Genomic DNA, 17,102 nt, shown 5'->3' with positions numbered 1-17,102 from the left:
AATTTAAAAATAAAAAGGAGCTCTGTACCTGAAAGGTCGTGAGTTCGGTTCCTGGTACCGGAGAAAAACCAAAAACCAAAAAAAAAAAAAAAAAAAAAAAGCATATTAGAATGTGTGCTTGGCTATTGATGTCAAACAACTTTAAAAACCCACACTGTTGTTCCTTGTGGAAATAAGATGACAATCATTTTGCAACTTATATGAAATGAGAAAGTATTTTATTATGAAGTCGTCTGTCATGGACCTTTCCATAAAGATGATTTTACAACCTGCTGAGCATATCACGGAAGTTTAACTATGTGATCACAACCTGAAGACAAAAGACTTCTAAATGGCCCTGACCCTATGGAGTCAGACCTATTTCTCATTACTTGCCATTTACTCTGTCTGAAATATTTAAAGCAGGTTAGGAGGTTCTAAATTATAAGCACTCCTTATGAAACAGTGAATATAATTCACTGTTAGTAACTCCTTACTAACAAGTGAATGTAATTTTTCTAACGCTGCAGAATAAAATATTCATAATGGATTAATGGAAAAGGATGGAGACACAATTAAATGTAATTTCTTTTTATTAAAATTGATGTAAGACATTGGGCTCAGTTCAGCATGTTCTAATAGAAAATATTAATGTCGCAAAGCATAAAACATACTACTTTCTGGTAGTGCTGAAATGCAGGTGAGGATGCACTCTGAAGCCGACAAGTGGATCCATTTACGCATTGATATTATTATGAGCAAATTAAAGCTCAGAGCCCATTAGGTGACATGATCCTTATTGCAAGAGCAATACATACTGAACTAGAGCAAGAATACATAACTTAATTTGAAAACACCTTTACCTATCTTTGTGCCAACTATTACTCTACTGCCTTGATTAGTTGCCTCAGAGAAAATCTTGTGTCAGATAATTTAAGTCCTCCAACTTTTTTCCCCCAAAGTTGGATGGACTGTTCTGCAATGTGTTGATTTGCATACAAATTTTAGAATCAAGTTTTCAATTTATAATGGTAACACCCACAGGGATTATTTTGGCTATAATAACAACATTGGGGAGGACTGGCGTCTCTCCACGTTATTTTCTGACAGGTGAACATGGGATAGATTCCCTTGACTCAGATGTTTCTTCAGGAATATTAGCAACGTTCCTCAGTGTTCACTGTAAACCTTTCATGTATATTTTCTTTTATCAAAAGATGAAATGTGAAAGCTAAAATTATCAAACTTGTACAAGAAAACAGGTAAGTCTTACCCTTTCAGGATAAGCCAAGGTTTCTTAAAGAATATACATTAGTCCATTAAAAAAAAGAAAAGATAAACAGATTTTTAAAAAATAAAAAAACCTGTTTTTCAACAATACCAAGCCACATGGGGGGGTAAATATGCTCAATATAGATGTGTCTGATAAAGATCTTGTATTCAGAATACAGAAAAAAATTCTCAGAACTCAAAAAGATGAAAGAACAATTTAAAAATGATACACAAAATATTTGAGCAGCCCCTTCTGTAAAGAAAATATATATATATATATATATATATATATATATCTCACAAAAGAAGCAGGTGAAAAATGCTCCATAACTTTAGTCTTTGAAGAACCAAAACAAAACCTCTTACTGTACCTCTCCAGTGATGAGAGTGACTGAGACTAAAAATACTGACAAGACCAGGTTATTAACTGGAAAGTGGACCATCTAGAATTCTCACATGCTGCTGTTAAGGATGACAGTGACACAGCACTTTAGAAGGGAGTTTGGTTGGGAGTATCTTTAAAAGTTAAACATACATGCAACATATGACCTGGAAACTCTCTTCCTAAATGTTGAAACTAAGCCCATGAAAACTATTTTTCCCTACACAGACATGGACACAAAAATTCACAGCAGCTTTATTTTTAGTAGTGAAAAATTGACAGCCCAAATATCTATTAGTAGGTGAAAGGACAAAGCACGCCGTATTTATACAATAAGTTGCATCTCATCAGCAGTAAGGTTTGGAGCTGCTCATGTTCACAGTCATGCAAAAACCTGACAAACATGCTGTTCAACCAAGAAACCAGACACTCCTACCCCTAATTGAATACATGCGCTATAATTCCATGCTTATGAAATTCTACTTAAAGGAGAAAAAACAAATCTGTGCTGACAGAAGATTACAGAGAAATGACCCTAAGGGAGAACTAAGAAACTTTAAAATGGAAGTGTTTTACAATCGATCATGATGGTAGTCACAAGGGGCTATATGTGTATTAAAATTCATCAAAATATGTGCTTAAAATAGGCTCCTATGCTGCATGTCGATTATAGCTTAGTAAAGTTGGCTTTCATAAATAAGCAACAAAAAATATATTTCACCATTTTGTTTGAAGAAAATGGCCAGAGTTTATTTGAGCAAGAGCTTTGTGCCCTTGTATTTGCAATGAGTCATAGTACAACGTGTCCCAATGGTTCCTCTAAAGCTTTCAGTTTGGGGCTCTTTAAAGGAGAATAAGAAACTTACAGACATTTAGGAACTACAGTAAATACAGGCTATTTTGCAACTTCTATGCTTTTTTCCATGTTATTTTAAAGTATGCTTATCCAGACTTAATTTACAGTATTTTCTGGAGTGAAATGTCTTTATGGAACTTCTCCAAAGCATTCTGCTTAGACATTGAACTAGGGCCTCAGGCATGTTAGTTTGACTTGGTAATTAATTTAGGTAATAGAGGATTAAAGAGTATAATTCTAATAGCAAGTTCAAGTGGCATGAGCCGGTTTGGAGTCAAATAGAGCTAATTCTGGTAACAGGTAGTTCAGGAGTCAGACTGTGGGTATTGATTGCGCCCTGCACAAGGCCACACAGGTGAAGGGGCATTTGGGGTAGAGAAAGTGGCTTACAAAGGTGGGTATGCAGACACGCTTGAGAGCAGCAGAGTTGCCAGGAAACTCAGTCAAGCCAACAGCTCCAATCGGTATGTTATAGATGAAATCTAAGAGCAAATCCAGAGTCTGTTGCTAAATGAAGGGTACGTTAACACTCAACTGCTTTTCTGTAATCAGTCACCAGCCAGTCAAATGCCTAATAGCACTGAACTGTCATGGAATTTCAAAGCTAGAAACATCTTTGAAAAGACTGGGCTTTGAAAAGACTGGGCTTTGAAAAGACTGGGCTTACTCTTTGGGGCTTGTATCCCACCTGAGGCATTTCCAATCACTCTGCTTGAACATCTCCAAATATCAGAATGTTGTTGCCTTTGGTGAAAGGCAAAGCATTCATAACAATGAGAAAACCAATCCCCTGATAAACAACGAGCAGAGAAGAGCTAAGAGGCCAGTTTTCCCGGTAGCCTCCCTGAGTTCCTATGTCATATCAAGGGCCAAATTTCTCTTTGAAATCTTGCCTTGTTGGAAGTCTTTTGTCTAAGAGTGGATTTAAAAGCCTGTACAATCCCGTCATTCTGGGAATCTGAGGCAGGAGGATCACAAATTGACGCTTAACCTGGGCATATCAGTGAGACGCTGTCTCAAAATACAAAACGAAAAGGTCCTGGAGGTGTAGCTCAGAGTCAAGGCTGGGTTCTATCTTCAGTACAAAAAAAAAAAAAATTAAAGTCTACAGTGCATTTTTCAAACTTTCTATATTAGTAAGTTTCCTCTACACCCTTTTTTAAAACTTTGGTAAATTCCTCAGAAATTATTCTGAGGAAGCTGATACCACACAAAGGAAACTGATGAAGGAACCCGACACTCTTCTTCATTCTGCTTCTTGTTCCTTAACAATGTGTCAGAGTCTCCAGTCCTTAGGGGTGGTTTATTGTAGAACACTGAAATCTTTAGACCATCTTCGCTTCACACATCAGTTTACCAAAGAGGGAACTGATGCCCTCGGGTGAAATGACATTTCCAAGGTTACACAGCTACGCGTATACAGCTACCCCCATCTCTGGCTCAAATTCCATCCCTCTTGCAACTGCTCTCATGCTCCAGTTTTGCTATACCCCATGCAGATAGCATTTAACATTTAAGTTTTTCTTTAATATACATCCTTCCTTTTCTTTAAGATGCACCATCCCTCACAGTTGTACCACCTGCACCTAGCTAAATTATTCCTCCGTGTTTACACCTTTCAAATATTTATAGGCTGTCATCATGGCACTGCTTAGTCACCCTCCAGCCTTGTATATGCACATATAGCTCCTTTAACCTTTCCATACCGGTCGGTCTCTCCCGTCCCTAAGTGCTTGTACCAGCCTCTCTGTACTGCCTTGAAGAGAACAGTTTGCGTATATTCCAGATGGCAAAAAATAGCCCCAACGTGGTACAGCTAGGGGGAGAAAAACACACTGAGTAGATGAAAGGAACAATCTGCAGGTTAATTAGTAGTATGGCCACAAATATCTGCATGGTTTTGTTTCAGAAATAAAGCAAGCTGTATTTGTTGTAACTCTCTCCTCTTTGAACTTAACAGAATGCTGATAATGCCAAGCTGTGTTTACCGTCCAAATTGTTGCTAAAGACCTTCAACTTTGCATTCTCCCTGTGTGCTATCTCTTGCTCAAGACAGAACTTCAGATAAAATCACATAGCAGGAGCTGATGCAAGAACACATTTCTGGGGTCTCTGCTTTTCTGTCGTTCCTGTAGAGTTATATGTTTCTGGAAGCTTCCTGCAAGGCTTAGTGTTAAGGACAGCCCTTGACTTATCTCACTCGTTATTTAGCATTTGAGTATTAGTCATTCTGTAGAAATTAAATGTGTTTACTGAGTATGATAATCTAAATATGGAAGCGACTTTAGTAGAAGAGGAATTGCCCAGAAATATTTCACTGACATAAATAGAACATGCCTATTTCCAGGTTTTCTCATTTCTTTTATTTCATAGCTTTTATAAGGTTCAACAAATTTGAGGTGCTGAAGGGCTGCCCAGAAATTGCCATTGCGTAGATTCTTCTCACCCTTAGTCAGCCTTAATTTAAATTTAGTTTGTGTGTTCCTCTTATAAAATTTATCTTAGAATGAAAAACTGAAGCCTGGGGAGGTCTTTATGAAAACTCCTGATTCAGAGTATTTATTTTATAGAAAGGAGATACAGAGAGAGGATGTAGTCAGCTCAGGTATGTGACTCTGTAGGTTATGCTCCATTTTTACAGAGTCTTATATGGCCCAGAAAATTTCCTTCAGCCCCAGCCAAATCTTCCAGTAGAACTTTCTGTCCCTTTCTTCTGCTGGTGTCTCTCTGCAAGGGACGTGAGCTCTTGGTGGGTAGAAAGATGATTTCTTATATTCTTACTATGCGGCCTTGTGCTTGACCTCAGAACTTGGTAGGACTAGTAGAGTTTATTAGAATGAATTTAAACTTCTCTACTAGGTCTTCTAGCAGACCTAGTGATTCTGCTAACCTGGAATTGACAAAGAAGGGCAACTATTTCTCTCTCACTCAAAGCAAGACTGTGAAGGGCCTTATTCTCTGAATGAAAGAGGAGAGGGGGAAAAGTAGAAACCTCATGTTTTATTCAAATGTTAACAAAGAAAATTGAGAAGTGTGTTTCCTTAAAAGTGACACCATTTTTATCCCAAACATTCTGGTAAGTGATAGCAGATGACTGTGCAAGCTTCTGTAGAGATGGAGGAATTTTTCCAGGAGCACAGTCCCGGTGGGAAGTATTACCTCAAAGTAATACACTAATCGCTTTCAATCTTGCATATGTTCGCAAACTGTGTGCATACATTCGTACATTAATAACTGTTCCCTCGACGTCACTTGAGCACTCGGAGAGCTCAGTGCTGCTGTGCAAGTTTTGATGATAGAATCAAAGCAGACTTCAGTTTAGCAGTGGGGATTTAGAGAGATGCATGAGAGGATTGGCCCAGGGTCCGGACTCCATGCCCACGGGGTTCCCTTTGAGCTCTGATGTAGCATCATGTGGTAAGCATTCCTGGCATTCATCTACCCACTCCATGAGACTATAACCCACACTGCCAGAATTTAGAAGGCACATGACTCTTCACAGTCTATCTACCACACATCAGTCCTACATTAGCCTTCGTGGGTTTTGAATTAAAATTCCTTATAATGTGTCCAATGAATGGAAGCTCCATTTATGCAAATACACTCAGTTATATTGAGCATGTAATTTATATCACTATTAACTAAACACTTTATAGCAATGTATCTTTGAGAAGTTCTTTATATTTTGTTGTAACATATATTCACATATATGCATGTGTGTATGTAAATATGTAGTCAATCTCTTCCCAGTAATACTTTGAAGTATCGGGGGCTGAAATTACTACTCTTGACACACATATAGCTCCAACAGGTGAAGGAGCTTGCCCAAAGTCACAGATCCCATATATGATACAACTACCACAGGATCAAGTCTCCATTCTTCCACCTACAAATTTACCACTTGTTCCACATAAGTAGATTATCCACATTCACAAACATAAACAAGGAAGCAGAACTGGAAGCCTTCTATCAAGTGAATATACAACCCTGATGTGAAAAGCAGTCAGTGCACACCAGTTGTGGTCACCCAGGGACTGGAGGCTTGTCTGCTTTGCTCCAGATGTACCTCTGCAGAACACATTACTCACGTGCTGCCGTCATCCGTTCAATTTTCAGACCTCAACAATCTGGAGGGTTCCAAAGTGTCTCTGAGAGATGTGAAATGACTGTACTGGATCAGATGGCCACGGAGTTAACCCTGTTCTGGCATCATGTCCAAGTCATCCTAATAGACTACAGTGTCCACACTAGAGTCCCATTACAGTGAAATTTTACATTATGTAGAAGAAAATTCATACGCTCAGGCAACAGCACCTACTAGTGGAAAGAAACTCGTATTACAGATAGCAAACCTTGGGAAATAGTTTTGCGCCACCTGAAGGTGTAGAATACTTAGACTCCAAAGGCCTGGATTCAGACTTCATCCCTGCTGTCCGCTTGTCTTAGTCGAGTCCCTGCCTCTATTTTAGCCTTTGTTTTTACATTACTAAATACGGAGCTTGGACTAGTTTCAGGATTTTCTGCATATTCTAGAACTATGTAAATCCTCATAACTATGAACGTTTTGATACTGAAAGGAGAAACAAAAGCCCAAGTAAAACCAATTTGCTTCTCAGGAAGTACAGTAGTGCCATTTGAGGTATTACCTGTCTCTGGATCTGGCACCACTGTGTAGATATATAATACAGTCCAACTCAGATTGCTAGACCAGGCTTGAACTGCATGAAGCCTTTTTATAAGGGCCTTACTCCCAATCATATGGGGGAAGGTCTTCTGACCTAAGTGTCACTTCAAGACCCCACTTGAATATGGGGGAGGATCCATTTGATCCAAAGTGCATATCTTGTCTAAAATGGAAAGGGGATACTATGTCCTTTGGAAGAAATTGTAAGTTCAGTACTCATCCCTTTGTGTGAAAAGGACTGTTGTGTGTGTGTGTGTGTGTGTGTGTATGTGCATGCACACACACGTGCATGTGTGCAATATTACTGCTATCCCAAAGATCTGATGAACATCTGTTTTCTTCTTTGTGATCCAAGCAGTTAAGAAGAACATTTGCAAAAACCAAACCCTTTTAAAGAGGAGCCATATCTCTACATTTGTGTCTTCATGTCACTGTCTTTATTATATGTTAGCATTACATCCATTACATACAGATTCCACTGCACTGGGAATAGAATCTTTTCCCTGGGCTTTTTGTTGAATGTAAGTTTCAATAGTCTTATACTACACATCAAATTCTTAACTAGTTCCATGGGCCATTAAACCTTGTTAAATGAAACTCAGAAAGTTAAATGTTACATGATTTTCTAAGAGAAACCTAAAAAGAAAAGAAGGAATTAAAAGATGGAGGAATGAAGAGAGGAGAGAGGGAGAGAGCAGAGGTGAGAGGAGAGACGTATTTAGAGATAGGGAAGGGGATCATGGAGAAGGGGCAGGAAAGGAAGAGATTAGGCATGAGGACAAAAATGATCAAGATATGTTAAATGCATGAACCAAATTCCCAAAACAAGCCTCACATTCTACATTGCAATCCTCATTCACTGGAATGAAATTTTTGTGTGTCAGGGTTTTTTTTTTTTACTAAAACTAAGATGATCATAACTTGTGCTTTTCTGCTTTGGGATATGAAAGGGTCACTTGCTCTGATAAAGTAGAAAGTCCTTTTAATGCTACATGACCCTATATAAAAATAAGGAGTGTTTGCTAACACTTGTGGGGGAGGGTGCTAAAACACAGTAGTTCTATAAGGGCTGCCTTGGGTCACCTCAATATTAGTTTGCTCTGAAATAACCAGAATAAATTTGGAGATTTTCTACCACAAAAGCTAAAAGTAAGTCGTGGAATTTCACCTTTGAGTGGAGCCAAGGATCATACAAATTCCCATGAGAGGCACCATGGAGAAAATTCAAAGCATAACTCAAAAATAGTTGTTGCAGTAGTTGTTGTAATTGTACTAGTAATTCCTGATATTTTTGGTTAATAGATAAATGGTGAAGTGAATGTTAGTTATAAAGAATGGATTAAGGATTAATGGAGGGAATATGAATATGTCCCTGTGTAGAAATGTGTTGGAGATAAATCTTGCTTTGGCAGAAAGAGATATTGTTATTCCTATCAGGAGTGTTCTAACGTTTATATGAACTTTTTGCCAGGATAGATGCTTTTAGGAATTTTTTATTTCTAAAGTTCATAAGACAGGGCTGGGGATATAGCTCAGTGGAACAATGCCTGCCTGGCAAGTGAAAAGTCCTGAGTTCAATTCCTGGTACCAAAAAAAAAAAAAAAAATTAAAAAATAAAGTTAATAAGACAACTGGTTAGGTAGATAGGCGTTAGCTGGACTACCAAGGCCCAGTTGCAGCTTGAGGATTGAATTACAAGGTTGGGTGCAAGGTATTTGATCTTTCTATGCCACTTCTTTCTTCAACTATAATGAGATAGTAATAGGACTACAGCATAGGTTCGTTGGGAGGAAGACAAGAAATAATACATTTAGGTCCTTAAAACAGCACCTATGCCTAGTAAGTGCTGAATAAATACCAACTGTTATCACTCTGGGGTCTGTTAGTTGTAGCAGGATTAGAATTTAATTTTATTACGAAAATATTGATACATATAAAACTTACATAGTGACTTCTGATACGTGACTGCCTCCATTATCAAGGAGAAAGATGTAGGGCTTGTGCTCGGCGATTTAGAGATATTACCTTCGTGGTCCGGTGGTTAAGGCAGCAGCTGTTGCCGTCTCCTTTTCACAGAGGCTTAAGAAAGGTGATCACAGTGGTTGGCCGAGAACAGAGACACAGTAAGTGCATTTGTAGAGGGGTTGACAGATACCTGTGTTATTGACTCAACTATGACCTCCTGTCCAGTGACTGCATCTTCTCAGCTGCTTGTTTTGACCAGGAAGTTCAGGCTCAAAAAACTTCAAGAAACTTATCTATGCTGCCCGTAATGAAGAAATAACAAAGGAAAGACTCATAGCTCTGATTTTCTCTATGTGATGATACATACAACTTGGTTTTAAAAGACTATCCTGTGTTGTATTGAAAACTTCAGAGCAGCATTGCTGATTTGTTTGCTGGTGGCCATGGTATTTTTATTTTTGTTTTACTTTGAATGTTTCTTGAACATATAAGTTGTTATAAGAAAAGTTAGTCATGTTATTGCTTCAGTGATAGTCAAGACTGTCATGGTGCCTAAGTCCCTGCCTCTGTCACCCTGCTATTAAGTTCATTTATCTAGGATTCAGCTATTTGAGGCTCCTGGTACTAGGCAACGTCTTCGTACTCCAGGACAAACTACTCCCCATGAGACATATTAGCACACAGTCCTCGTTACAACTGTGGTTCTTAAAAACCCACACATGAGAATAATCTGAGAACTTCAAAAAAGTATTATTTCAAGTTTTTAGCCCAAATTTCAGAAATAAATTTCCAGAGGTGAGGTGCAAGCATCAGTAATTTTTCCAAAGCTTCCTCTTGGGAAGCCCGAGTTGAAGTGTCCGCTGCTAGGAAGACCTCCGCCTTTTCCGGATTTCTCCTTTTGTAGCTGATCGCGACGTTCAGCAAGATCTGAGACTTGGAGTTTGGAGGAGTGACACTGCGCTCACCCTTTTGTCCTAGGAAGGGGAATGGGTCCTGTTCCTTGGTAGTGCTGACATCAGAGCTATGACTGAACCTGTGCTGCTTAAGACAATGGGCTTTCAAAGTCAGCCCTTGTGGTCAACTACCCCGCGTTCTCACTCAGAGACTTTGAGCTTCTGTTCTACACAATAAGAATGACAGGCAAGGGTTGATAAGGCCAAAGAGAAGAGAAGACGAATGTTCAAAGCAGTGCCTGGCTCAGGGAAAAACACAGCATGTATTTTCCAGTACCCTGCTTCACAACGCATGCATTTAAATCAGTGAAACGTGCTTCGTTTACAACCTATGCAGGACTCACCCTTTCAGTTTTACCTCCTTCCCTAAAGAGATGACCTAAGCACATCTGTATCTATAAATGGACCACGTCATAGTCAAAATTGATAGCAGCTTTCTTTTATCAGTCTTCACGTCATCTCTTCTGGCTTTTCATCTCAGCCTTTGTCGCACATTCCTGAGCTTTTCTCCCTGATAATTTTAGGGGTTTGTGTGTGTGTGTGTGTGTGTGTGTGTGTGTGTGTGTGTGTGTTCTTTGTTTTACCTTACATAATATCTCTTCTGGTGTAAAATATGTCTCAATTTTACTGCCTTTGAAAGTATCTCATGTCTACCACTGGTCCCCATGCTAGAGCCCCCGACTTTGCTCCTTGCCCTGGCGTGAGTGTGAATGTGTGTGTACACACATGTGTGTTCATGCGTGGTGTTCATGCATGTGTGCATTTGTGCATGAAAAGGGACGTGAAAGCATGAGAGGAACAGCCCTCTACAACCTGCTCTCTCCTTTTACCCACTTCTCAGTTGAATCAGCAAGTATCCCTATGAGGACTGCCTAAGTAACAGTGCAGCGAAGCAGTGGAATACAGTGCTAGATGCACAAGGAGAGTGACAGAGTGGGTGCGTCCTACTGTCTTGTTTTTAAGAAATTATCAGGACTGCAACATTCACAGAGCTAAATGGCACTCACTGTACAAGGCTGAATCACTTTAAAACAGAGTCCAAGGAAATAATACTCAGTTTGACATACGAAGTAATACATGCCGTCTCACTTTAAATGGCTATCAGTTGACATTCTTCAAGGAGTTTGTTGTCTAGTCATATATATACAGTACTTCTACATGATCAGTGTGTTACCACTGCAGAATGAACCTATTCTACAAAAGTGCTCTAATTAATAAAATTGAGCTACTATTTTCTAGCTAAATACTACAAAATGTTTTATAAGAAAATATACCTGTTTCTATTCATGTTTTTTTTTATGAAACCAAGAACCGAACTCAAGACCTTGTGCTTGCCAGGCAGGCACCGTGCAGCTGAGCTATGTCCCCAGGCCCCTATTCGTGTATTTTTGATGGGAGAAGAGCCATTGAAAACTGTTCAAAATAAGACATAAGCACAGCAGTAGAGAGACATTTTGTTGTTTATGATACCACAGAAATCTTTTATTTTTGGCTAATTCGTGGTTGGACGGGCTTGTTTTACATGCAGATGAAACCTGCTTTGCCCATACTGGTCACTTTTTATTCTGATGAGCAGTACAGAAATAGGTAGCCCCAAGAACAGTGGCTCTGCTTAGCTGAACATTGATATCACCTCTAAATCTCCAACTGTTCAGTCCTATGTCTCAGCTCAGACTTAGCGAGTCAGAATTGCTGAATCTGGAACTCCGGGATAGGAATATTTCTTAAAGTTCCTCTATGATTCCAATATACAGGCAAAGCTGAGAATCACTGTCTTAGAAAATAACCAACCTAGGAAAACAGGTTGTCTATTCATTACATTGATGTTACAAAGCCCAATGAAATAAAATCATTGCTGATTAGAAAATTTCAGCATCCTAAACCCACGGTGAATGTCATATGGGGATCTGTCATATAACTGATGTGTAAATCATTCTACAGTTTTTTTTTTTTTTTATTCAATAGATTATAGGTTCTGAATGAGTTTTAACTGAGGTTGTGCTTCAGATAAGTAACTCCCGTGGCCAAATAAACAATCAGTTGGAGCAGACTTTGTTTCTAGGAATACATTTCCATCACTTTACTAACCTTATAAGAGTTGTTGATTCAACTTTTAAAATAGGACTTTTTCTGAAATAAATCAGATACGGAAGATTAAATATTGGATGGCTTTTCTTTTATGAGAAACCCAAAATATGAAAATCTCAAAGAGCAGCATGTAAGGTAGAGAAGAGATGGAGATAGAATTTGTAGGGATGGGAAAGGAATCCAGGGATCAGGGGGAGTCTGAAAAGTAGAGCGGGGAAGGGAATATTAATGATTAAGATGTGATGCGTGTATGTACCAGTTTCCCCAGATTAATGTAATTATTATGTATTGCAAACATATATTAAGAAAAAAAAGAAACATAAAAAACCAGAATGTATTGAAGATGGTGCTTAATGAAAAGATTCAGATATAGGACTTCAATTCATCATAATATTTAGAAGTATAATACTCTTTTTGTTTATACTAAAATTGCTAAATTGAACAATAAGATATGAAGACAAATGCAACTACGCAGATAGGTGTGTAATTTAACTATTTTATTTTGGCTTTGAATAATGTGCAAGTTTGGGCCTATGTCACCCCCATCCACCATACACAAACTTTCCAAATATTTACGGACATTTTTTATCCCTGCCTCAGAAAGAAGCAACATTTGCAAAAGAAGATCTAGGGACTATTGTATTAATCATGTGGTGATCAACAGAAAAATACTTTTAAATAAAAATGTTTTGTTGTTGTTGCAGTACTGATTATTGGACCCAGGGCCTTTGCACTGAGCTATATCCTCAGCCCTTTGCAAATTACAAAAAAAGAAAATACTGAAAAGGAATATAAACATGAAATCTTATACCCCATTACACTGTCTCCCTGGCTAGATCTGTTGATTTTTCCAGAATGTCACTCTTCCCCAATGCCTTGACTGAAACGACTTGTTCAACTTCTGTCTGACCTTCCAGATTTAGCTCATTTATTGAAACTTTCATAAGGATTTTCCACTGGTAAGAATGAGTGAACTAGAGCTATCTGAGCAATGAGGAAGCTGTTGCAGTGGTCCATGAATACTTAAACCTGATCTAGACAGTAGTCCTGGGCTCCAGAGACATGGGCAAGGTTGCTACAGATGGGTAAGCACAGGTGACAGAGAGGAAGATCCCACGACTGGCACCACAGCTGATATAAGGACACACACACACACACACACACACACACACACACACACACACAGAGGCACGATTTCGTAGGTATATGTTTTATGAGACTTAATTCATAGACAAAATGTGCAGATTCCCTGGTCTTCTGCCATTGGTTCTCTTCTATCATTGGTTCCTTTGATATGCTCTACTGAGCATTGCTAAGGGGCTCCTCCTTCCCTCCCTAGGTCTGAGCCCAGCTTCTTACCCACCCTACTCGACTGTATCCTTCATAGTCCTGTGCCTTGAAGTTTGGGATCACACCTCTGGGTTTTTTCTTTTGTTTCTTTCTGTTGCTGTTTGTAAGCACAGAGAGCCTTGCCTAAAAGGCCATCGAGGTTGTGGTGTGCTGTTAATACCGCGCGGTGAGCCCTTCTGGGGGCAAGGCTGCACTATGCCGAAGTAGCTTCCTTTACATTCTGAATGCCTCTCTAAAAGGCATAGTCTGTAAATTTTTGTTAATGTGAAAGGAGAACATTCGGGCACCTTTTCTGTGTTGCTGATGTGTAGAGCTATTTTTAATTTTGATCCCTCGCTCTTTTCTCTGTGCTTGTGAATTTTAAGGTGCCAGACTGACTGCCCTCGAGGCTGGTGTCCCCGATTTATCCCAAGGATAGGAAAAATACAGAAGGCGGCAAGGCTGCTCATGGCTCAGTCCAGCGTACTAGCCTCAGCCACTCTGGAGGAATAATCTCCCAAACATAAAGGAAATACCTGCTCTTGTAGCTGAGAAGACAAAACCTTGTTGTACCATCACCAAGCACTGTAGTATTTTTGTTTTTGTTTTTTTTTTTTTTTTTTTTTTTGGTTTTTCTCCGGTACCAGGAACCGAACTCATGACTTTGCGCTTGCCAGGCAGGCGCTTTGCCGCTGAGCTAAATCCCCAGCCCCACTGTAGTGTTTTTGCATGCTGGAAGCCACAGATACACATTCCTTCTTTGGAAAAAAAAAAAAAATAGAATGTTTTTCTCTCATCCCTTATTACCTGTCAAAATTCCGTTCTTTAAAGTCAAACTTGAAGGTCTGTTTCTCTACAAATCCTTTATTGACCCATCTTGGATATGATTTTTCCTTTTATATGTTCACAGCAATTTCTTCTAACATGGTGCATGTTTTGTCATGTGATTTTGGATGCATGTAGTCTCTGACTCTGTGTGTGTGTGTGTCCTTATATCTGACCCATTCCTGGTTACCACACAGAAGCAGACTATAGTACTGGACAGAGAGTAGACACTCAGCATATCTGTTAAATAGATGAACAGTTTCAGAGCTTACTTTCTACCCTAAACTTGCCCTTTAAATCAGTTCTGAATTCTTTTACCATATCTTCATGGATAGCTATCAAACTCTCCTTAAGCCATGGAGGCTCAAGCTGATTCAGACATTGCACTTTGTATATTCATGGCCTAGGTAAGTGGTGCAAAACCTATTGTACATATGCCTCAGCATCACTGAAAGCTGTAAAATGTAAAAGGTTTGCCCTCACTGGTTTAGATCAAACTGACAGGTCTGTGTGCCTAGCAGACCACCATGACCACCACTAGGGGATACCATTTGGCTAGAATTTGTTTTGTTTGTTTTGCAAAGTTCTATCCACAGATGGGGTGGTGATATCTTGTTATGTGATCCATTCTTACTTCTAGAAAGCCAAAGGTTAATATAGAAAAACAATTTTCTTGACCTGCATTTAACAAGTTTACAATGTGATTTTACAATTTTTGTAGAAATCCTGCATGTACTTAATAATCACATGGATTAGTGATTTTGTTTGGCCTTTGATCCCCAATATTTTATCTGTAATGAAATGCTGTCATTTGGTGACAGGAAGGTCTCAGAATTTTAGTGTAGTTTTCAAACAAAACCTTTTCACTTGGGCTGGGGATTTAGCTCAGCGGCAAAAGCACCTGCCTGGGAAGCGCAAGGTCGTGAGTTCGGTTCCTGGTACCGGAGAAAAACCAAAAAAAAAAAAAACCTTTTCACTTTATAGTAAACAAATTAAGTTTTGGGTTTTCCAGACTAATCAAAAAGATGCTGTCATATGAATTAACTTAACTGTCTTACTATAAACAAGGAAAAAGAATGCTATTTTAAAGGTATCTTTCTAAAGTACACATCTTATTTAAAAAGTGTACAGCTCTTGGGTAGAAGTTTGTAAGCCCAATCATAAAGATTATTAAAATCTTATACAAAAGTTGTATCAAATGTCAAGAACATGATGTGGCTCCTTCATAATAATGTCAGCTCTAGCAGAGAAGGCTCAGTTTTTCAGAGCTTAACTATTTTTCCAGCACTTGATATTTCTTATTCCTTAGAAAAAGTAATGATGGATAGTTTGAGCTTATTTAAAAGACACATTCCAATCCCGTAATAGAATATGAAGAAATACTCTCTTGGGCCAAATGCAACCAGAGAGAATTAGAAGTATATTTACCTATTTTTTTCCCAAGTTGAAACGTTTAGTCCTTTCATTTTTTTGAGTGTGAAACGGTTGTCAATCCACTGTGATGGAGTGCTGAAAGCAGTCTTCAGTGAGAAATCTCTCCATCGCGATCCATAATGCCGAGTCTGTGTTAATCCTGATGCACACAACCGGAAAGAAACAACATCGCGTAGTGGATAAGAACTCAGGAACTGAAGGAGGACTGCCTGAGTTTGATCATGCTTTGCCATCTTTTAGGACTCCTCTGTCCTCACCTGCATGGTAGAAATAATAACAATATCTACACAGAAGTTGTTATTAATATATGGGGAATGCCAAGAAAAATGTCTGGCTTGCATGGAACTAGCTTTGTTATAAGTTATGTGCAAAAGCATGACAATTATTGCTGACGTTCCCCGTGGTCTGTAATTATCTGTTGGGGCTTTTAAATTTAGAGACAAAGGGTAAGGAGGCAAACTTGATGTGGACTTGACCTCTGACTCAAGATTCCTATGATGGGGTCAAATAGAGATATCAATTCCAACCAGCACAGTGTCTCTTTCTTCCTAAATTATATTTTATTGTTGCAATGTAAAACAGTGTGTGAAACCTAACTTTACGTCCATGTATGGGGCAGATGTCCATTAATCAATTTAAGAATGCTATAATTTTGCAGAACACTAGGTAGTGGTTCATGACAGGACCAGGGACATGAGGGACTCAACACCCCACGGTACTTGAAAACTTTATATGATTTAGGGATGTTCAAACTCAGACCATATGTAGAGGCTGTGCTAAGTGAATTGTAGTGTCTTAAATGATGTCAAGTCCAAGAGATGAGACTTCTTTCATGAGGCCCCAGAAGTCAGAATGAGGGCTTTTAGGTGGCAGTTGGAATGAAGATGCATGCTGGCTCAATATTGTGGAGAATTTCCTTAACAGTCAGAGTGGTCTGGAAATAAGAGTCTACCTTGTGGTCTGCCTACTCCTGAGGGCTCACTACAGAGGTTTGACCTCCAGAGCTTTTGGCAAAGGAAGCACGGTTTGCGTTGGACCCGGATCCCTCACATTCTAACTGCATAGAGTCTCCAAGGAAAAAGGCTTTTCTGGGCTGTTTCTTAGATTATACCTTTCAGTCCAAACATCCAAAGCTATGTTCCCTTTATTTATACCTGTAAGTAAGGTTAGAGGCAGAACACTGGTCTCAAAGTCAGAGACCTGAGTTCTATCGTACCACTTTGTCTGGGACCTTTGGTCAGTTGCCTCAGTTGACTCATATAAAATCCTATTATTGGGCCTGGAGTTTTAGCTCAGCAGCGCAGTGCCTGCCTGGCAAGCGCAAGGTCGTGAGTT

At 39.1% G+C, this 17,102-nt stretch overlaps 1 protein-coding gene across 2 annotated transcripts in view; it reads left to right on the top strand.

Annotated features, from left to right (window-relative positions):
• Window positions 1–17,102, top strand: part of Lpp (LIM domain containing preferred translocation partner in lipoma) — a 619,705-nt gene that overhangs the window by 495,754 nt on the left and 106,849 nt on the right. The window lies entirely within an intron of this gene.

This window comes from Chinchilla lanigera, unplaced genomic scaffold, assembly GCF_000276665.1.
Source record: "Chinchilla lanigera isolate Chin_1 unplaced genomic scaffold, ChiLan1.0 scaffold00019, whole genome shotgun sequence".
Classification (NCBI taxonomy): Eukaryota; Metazoa; Chordata; class Mammalia; order Rodentia; family Chinchillidae; genus Chinchilla; species Chinchilla lanigera.
Note: the sequence above shows the minus strand (reverse complement) of the source record. Positions and strands in the feature narration are given on the sequence as shown.